This window comes from Muscardinus avellanarius (genome assembly GCF_963383645.1).
Source record: "Muscardinus avellanarius genome assembly, chromosome: 4".
NCBI classification, from domain to species: Eukaryota; Metazoa; Chordata; class Mammalia; order Rodentia; family Gliridae; genus Muscardinus; species Muscardinus avellanarius.
The window spans coordinates 118,124,421-118,131,599 of record NC_137789.1 but is presented as its reverse complement, the minus strand read 5'-3'; the positions used below and the strand labels follow the sequence as shown (position 1 = coordinate 118,131,599).

General features: G+C 44.4%; 1 pseudogene across 1 annotated transcript; it reads right to left on the bottom strand.

Moving 5' to 3' along the window:
- Nucleotides 1-2,167: 2,167 nt before the first annotated feature.
- Nucleotides 2,168-3,047, bottom strand: LOC308262016 (small ribosomal subunit protein uS2-like; annotated as a pseudogene). The gene has a single exon. The product of its transcript is annotated as a small ribosomal subunit protein uS2-like (transcript).
- Nucleotides 3,048-7,179: the final 4,132 nt, after the last annotated feature.

Sequence of the window (7,179 nt, the reverse complement as noted above, 5' to 3'; positions counted from 1 at the left end):
ATTTTGCTGAAACTGGGTTTAGAGTGTCTTCATTTTATTCTGAAGCCAACATTGCCAAGCAGGCATGGGTACTTTTTAGTGTTTACTTTCAGTGATCTTATAATTTGCTTTTGTAATCAGTAGATTAAAAACTCACTCTTTAAGGTGGGTGGGGTAAGCCGGGCGTGGTGGCGCACGCTTGTAATCCCAGCAATCCAGCATTCGGGAGGCTGAGACCTGGAGGATCGCGGTTCGCGGACAGCCTCAGCTACTTAGTGAGGCCCTCTGCAACTCAGTGAGACCCGGTTTCAAAATAAAGAATAAAAAATAGGGCAGGGGGTGTAGCTAGGAGGGCAAATGTCCCTGGGTTCCATCCCCAGACCCGCAAAAAAAAAAAGAAAAAAAAAATGATGGGTGGGGTGATGCATGCCTGTAATCCCAGTACTTGGAGGCTCGGAGGTTGAAAGCCAGCCTTACCACTTAACAACTTAGCCAGACTCTGTTTCAAAATAAAAATAAAATAGGGCTGGGGAGTGTAGCTCGGAGATAGAATGCTCATAAGTTCAATCCCCAGTACAAAAAAAAGCTAACGCAAAAAAACACTTATTTTTAGGGACCTGAGAATGAAATTTCTTATTGGTAGTTTTGAATATGTGCTTTATTACCTGAGTTTCTGGCTTCCCATTCTAAAATTGAAGATAGGAATTAAAACTTTTTAGTTGAGCAGAAAGCACAACCTTTTTTGAAGATTGAAGTGATATAGTTACATATTTTTATGTCTTTCATCAACTAATTGGACCCTTAAGTCGTTTACATTGTATTCTAAGTTATTGACCAGAAAGTTTTGTGGTAAGTTCATGGCCTTTGGAGCTAGACAGACCTGTGTTTGAATCCGGGCCCATCTTCTGTGTGTGTGTATATACGTGTATTACTAGGGATTGGACTCAGCCCAGGGGTTTTCTACCTCCAACCTACACCCCTAGCTATTCTTAATTTTTATTTTTGAAACAGAGTCTTGCTAGGTTCCTGAGAGTCTAGCCACTTGCTGAGGCTGTCCTCTAAACTACGATCTTTCTGTCTCAGGCTAACTGAAATTTGTATTGAGATGACTAGATTCACATGTAGTTGTCAGAAACAATATAGATTCCCTATACACTTTGCCCAGCATCCCCTAGAAATAACATTTTATAAAACTATCATATGATAGAACCAGGACATTGAATTTTTATAGCTATTGTTCCTATTGAGATTTCCTGGTTTTACTTGTAGTGCTCATCAGTGTGGTGTATTGCCCTGTATAATTTCATCTCCTGTGTGTACTCACGAGTCCTGCAAGACATTGAATAGGCCAACACTATAAGGATCCCTCACATTTGTCCTTTTATAACTACATTCACTCCTCTCTAATCCTCCCCATATTTCCATCCTAGACCCCTGACAACCACTAACCTGTCTCCCACTTTTCTAGAATTTTGTCAAGAATATTATAGAGCTGGGTATGTTAGCACATGCCTGTAGTCCCAGTATTTGGGAGGCTGAGATAAGAGAATCACAGGGTTAAGGACAGCCTCAGCAACTTAGGGAGACCATATTTCAAAAATTAAAAAATAAGAGCTGGGCATGGTGGCACACGCTTGTAAACCCAGGATTCAGGAGGCTGAGACTGGAGGATCGCGGTTTGCGGACAGCCTCAGCTACTTAGGCTCTCCGCAACTCAGTGAGACCCTGTTTCAAAATAAAGAATAAAAAATAGGGCAGGGGGTGTAACTCAGAGGTCAAATGCCCCTGGGTTCCATCCCCAGACCCACAAAAAATAAAATAAAAATAAAAAAAAAATAGAGCCGGGCATGGTGGCACATGCTTGTATCCCAGTGCTTGGGAGGCTAAGACAGGAGGATTGTGGATTTGTGGACTACCTCAGTTACTTAGGTGCTTTGCAACTTAGACCTTGTTTAAAAAAAAAAAAAAAACAACCCTAGGGCTGTGTGTATAGCTTGAAGGTGGGATGCCCCTGGGTTCCATCCCCAGTACTGCAAAAATTAAAATAGGGTTGGGGGTGTAGCTCAGAGGTAAGGCTTTCTCGGGTTCAATCTCCAGTACCAAAAAAAAAAATTTTTTTTGAGCTTTTAAAAACTAATGTTTATTTCCCGCCAACCTCATTTCCACTTCACTGGTGTCTTTAGGCAGCTTAAGACCACTCGGTGGTTCCAACCCACTCTGTGGCCTGGGTGGTGGGAGCTGCAGACCAGTCTTCAGTGGTTGGCTGGGCGCTCCAGTCTTCAGTAGGGAACTGCTGAATGGGCACCGAGGGAACCTGGACGCCCTCCCACCAGTCTGCAACCTCAGGCTGGGCAGTGGCAAACTCAGGGGCCGGTGCAGTCCATTCGCCCTGGAATTCCTCCTTGGTCACCGCCTTCTCAGCAGCGGCCTGCTCTTTTCAATCTCTTCAGGATCTCTGTAGAAGTAGAAATCAGGCATGACCTCCCATGGGTGCTCCCGGGAGACGGTGCCACACATGTGCAGACTTCTCGGGCCAGTGTCCACCACATCAGCCCCACAGAGTGAGCTCCCTTGTTGTTGCAGGGAATGGCGATGTCCATGTAGCGCAGGGGAGAGTCTATGTTGCACTGCGCGATGGTGGGCAAGTTGACGTAAGACGCCTCCGTGAGGGGTTGGTGGTCAGCCCGGGGGTCAGTCACCACCAGAAGACGCGGCTCCAGGAAGACGGCCTGGATCTGGTTGGTGAAGGTCCCAGGAGTGAAGCAGCCAGCAATCGGGGTGGCTCCAGTGGCTGCAGCAAACTTGAGCACAGCCCGCTGGCCAGTGTTCCTGGAGGATATGACACTGACATCAGCAGGGTTCTCAATGGTGACAATGGCTCAAGCAGCTAGCAGAAGCTTCTCCCAGGTCCTCTTCAGGTTTATGATGTAGATGCCATCACTTTTCCTTTTGTAGATATATTGTTCCATCTGGAAATCCAGGTTGGTGCCACCTAAGTGGGTTCCTGCTGCAAGGAATTTGAGGACATCCTCCTCCTTTATTTGCAGGACATCGAGGGCTCCGGACATTGTGATAGTTTCCCTTTAAGTTACACCAGGAATCAAGAACAACGCCGTATGGACCCATCTCTGGGCAGCACAGAAAGCCCCCCCCCCAAATTTTTTTAACTAAAAAAAATAACCAGCTGGGTGTGGTGGCACATGCTTGTAATCCCAGCATTTGGGATGCTGGAACAGGAGGATTACAGGTTTGTGGACATCCTCAGCTACTTAGGCCCTTTGCAAACTCAGTGAGACCCTGCTTCAAAATAAAGAATAAAAACATAGTGTAGCTAGCAGGTAGAATGCCCCTGGGTTTCATCACCAGTACAGCAAAAACAAAAAAATTATACATATACATGATATATCCATTTTATATATTAATATCACACGTATATAAAATAGAAACAGGATTAAACAGTATATAAAATTTCAGGATTAGCTTGTTCAGCATAACTCCCTGAAGTGCATCCAAGCTGTTTTATAAATCAATTGTCTTTCTTTTATTTGCAGAACTTCAGGGGCATTCTATCTCTGAGCTATACCCCCAGCCATGTTTTTTATTCTTAATTTGGAACAGGATCTCACTAAGTTGTGAGGACCTCACTAAGTAGCTGAGATGGCTGCAAACCTGCGATCCTCCTGTCTCGGCCTCCCAAAAACATGCAACACCACGCTGGGCTTCAATTGTGTGTTTTGTTGTTGTTTGGTACTAGAGGTTGAAGCCAGGGCCATTCTACCTTGTAGCTCATCCTCCAGTCCTTTTTATTTTGAAGCAGGGTCTCACTAAATTGCTGAGGCTAATCTCAAACCCACAATCTTCCTGTCTCAGCCTCCCAAGTACTGAGCTTACAGACATGGGCTCAGGTGTTTGGCTTAGTTCATGTTTTTATTCACTCCTTTTTATTGCTGAGTACTACTCCGTGGCCTATGTGTATCATATTTTGTTTTACCTTTTGAAGAGCATCTAGGTGGATTCCTGTTACATGTCTTTGTGTTAACCTAACTTCTTTTTGGTACTGGGGATAGAACCCAGGGCCTTACACATGCTAGGCAAGTACTCTACCACTGAGCTACATCCCTGGCCCTAGTTATTTCATTTTGAGACAGGGCCTTGTTAAGTTGTCAAAGCTGTCCTTGAACTTGCAGTCCTCTGCCTCAGCCTCCCAAGTACTGAGATTACAGGTGTGTACCACCACCCCTGGCTGCCATTTACTTTTACATGTTATTTAATACACAGAAGAGTGTGTGTGTGTGTGTGTGTGTGTGTGTGTGTGTGTGTGTGTTTACTGGGGATTGAACTCGGGGAGGGTTTACCTCTGAGCTATGTTCCCAGCCCTGTTTTATTTTATTTTAAAAGAGGGTCTTACTAGGTTGCTAAGAGTCTCGCAACATTACTGAGGCTATTCTTGAACCTGCAATCCTTAGCCAGGCGTGGTGGCGCACGCTTGTAATCCCCACTTGTAATCTCAGCATTTGAGAGGCTGAGACCAGAGGATCGGGGTTCACAGCCAGCCTCAGCTGCTTAGGCCCTTTGCAACTCAGTGAGACCCTGTTTCAAAATAAAGAATAAAAAATAGGGCTGGGGTGTAGCTCGGAGGTAAAATGCCCCTGGATTCTGTCCCCAGTACCAAAAAAATAAATAAATAAAGAATACTGAGCCTACAATCCTCCTGTGTCAGCTTGCCAAGTGCTGGGATTTTAGGTGTGCACCACCACACCCCAGCTTCCTCCCTTTCCCTCTCCCTCTCCCCCTCCCCCTCCTTCCCTCCCTCTCTCCCCCCCCCTCGAACCCAGGAACATTCAACATCTCAGCTACACTCCTAGCCTTTTTTGTTTTTATTTTTTTTGAGGTACTGGAAATTGAACCCAGAGGCATTCTACTTCTGAGCTACACCCACAGCCCCGTTTTCCTTTATTTTTGAAACAGCGCCTCCCTAAATGTGGAGGGCCTAAGTAGCTGAGGCTGGCCTCAAACCTGCGATCCTCCTGTCTCAGCTTCCCAAATACTGGGATTATGTGTGTTTGCCACCATGCCCAGCTTTCCTCTGTCTTTAGTGAGAAAAAACTTGTAGAGAAGGTGAGTACTAGCCCAAATTCACTCAAATACTGTTAGAGGAAGTATTTAGATTTATTTAGAAGTATTTAGGGGTTTTTCCATGATTTTGCATTGGTTCTGTCTTTACAATAATTATTAATGGGTACCTAATAATTCATCACACTGATTATCTACTTAATCATTCCGTTTGCCTGGAAGTCAGGCAGACCTGACTGTGTTATCTAATTACATTACTTACCTGAGCTCTAGTCTCCCTCTCTACACAATAGTGATACACTACCACAGGACTAGAGGGCATGTATTTTAAGGATCTCACTTTCTGCCGCCGTCCTCATGGTGAGAGCTAGCTGTCCACAGCTATCATCTCAACAACACTGAGTATAATCAGCGCATTTTTCAGATACAGGAGCCTAAAATAGATCAGGCAAGGTGGTGCGTGCCTGTATTCCTAGTACTTGGGAAGATCGCTGGTTCAAAGCCAGCCTCAGCAACTCAGCCTCTCAGCAACCTAGTGAGAACTTGTTTCAAAATAAAAAATAAAATAGGGCTGGAGGTTGAGCTTGCAGGTAAAATGTCCCTGGGTTTAATCCACAGTAACACATACACACAAAATAAAAAACCTAAAGCATTGTTTTAATTGTAAAGGAGCTGAATAAGAATTGTATCTTTGTGTGGGTATGCAGGATACTGGGGATTGAACCCAAGGGCATTCTACTCCTGAGCTGCGCCCCAGCCAGATTTATTTTTATTTTTTGGTTTTGGTTCTAGGGATTGAACCCAGGCGCATTTTCCCTCTGAGCTGTACCCCCAGCCCCCCCACCTTTTTTTTTTTAATCTTGAAACTGAGTCTCACTGAGTTGCTGAAAGTCTTGCTAAATTGTTGAGGATGTCCTCGAATCTGTGATCCTCCTGTCTCAGCCTCCCAAGTACTGGGATTATAGGCACGCACCACCATACCTAGCTCTGAATAAGAATTTTAAAATGGAAATTGAAAATTCATTTCATCATCACTGAGCCCATGCTTACAAAAGCTGCAGCTCAAATAGCAATTCTGTCCAATTTGTAAGAACATTGATATTGCAAGGACTTAAATTGGGCTTTTACACATAGTATATAGCATATTTTTCTATTTTGCGGTACTGGGGATGGAACCTGGGGCATTCTACTTCCGAGCTACGCCCCCAGCCCTAGGTTTTATTCTTTATTTTGAAACAGGGTTTCGCCTCAGCAAGTAGCTGAGGCTGTCTGCGAACTGTGATCCTCCTGTCTCAGCCTCCCAAGTGCTGGGAGTACAAGCGTGTGCCACCACACCCACCTTACACATAGTATTCTTTATGTTTAGAAAAGCATTCCTGGGAGTTGGGCAGAAAAGAATTTGCTTTTACAGTGACAAGAATGCAGTACAAATTGCTTCATGTTGGAAAAGTATGAATTTTAGAGTTGAATCAATTGCCATGTGGTGTATTGCTGCCCCTTTTGGTCTTCGTGATCTTTGCCTTAGTTATTTCCAAACATTTAAATAAACAGAAAATGCTCACCAGGAATAAGATTAAGCAATGAGAATCACAAGGTTATGTGGCAATCTAAACTTAAAAATAAGCCTGATAACAACTTGGCACTACCTATCAGAACTTTAAATTCAAGCCAGGCTGGGCGCACATGCCTATCATCTCGGTACTCTGGGGCCTGAGACTTGCAAGTTGGGGGCAAGCCTGGGCAGTTCAGCGAGACCTCATCTCAAAATAAAAAAAATGAAAATGGCTGGAGGTATAGCTCAGATGGAGAGTGCCTGCCTGGCTAGCAAGAGATGCCCTGGATTCAGTTCCCAGCCTGGGGAAAAAAAAAAAAAAAAAAAGTTTGCCTGTTCCTACTGTATCCTACTATTTGTGTTTTTCTTACTAAGGGAACCTAAAGGCAAGGGAGAAATCAATGAATATTCTTTTGAGGGCATAGACAACCAGAGTATTGTTTTGTTTTGTTTTTGCGGGTCTGGGGTTGGAACCCAGGGGCATTCGACCTCTCAGCTATACCCCTTGCCCTATTTTTTAGTCTTTATTTTGAAATAGGGTCTCACTAAGTTGCAAAGGGCCTCACTAAGCTGAG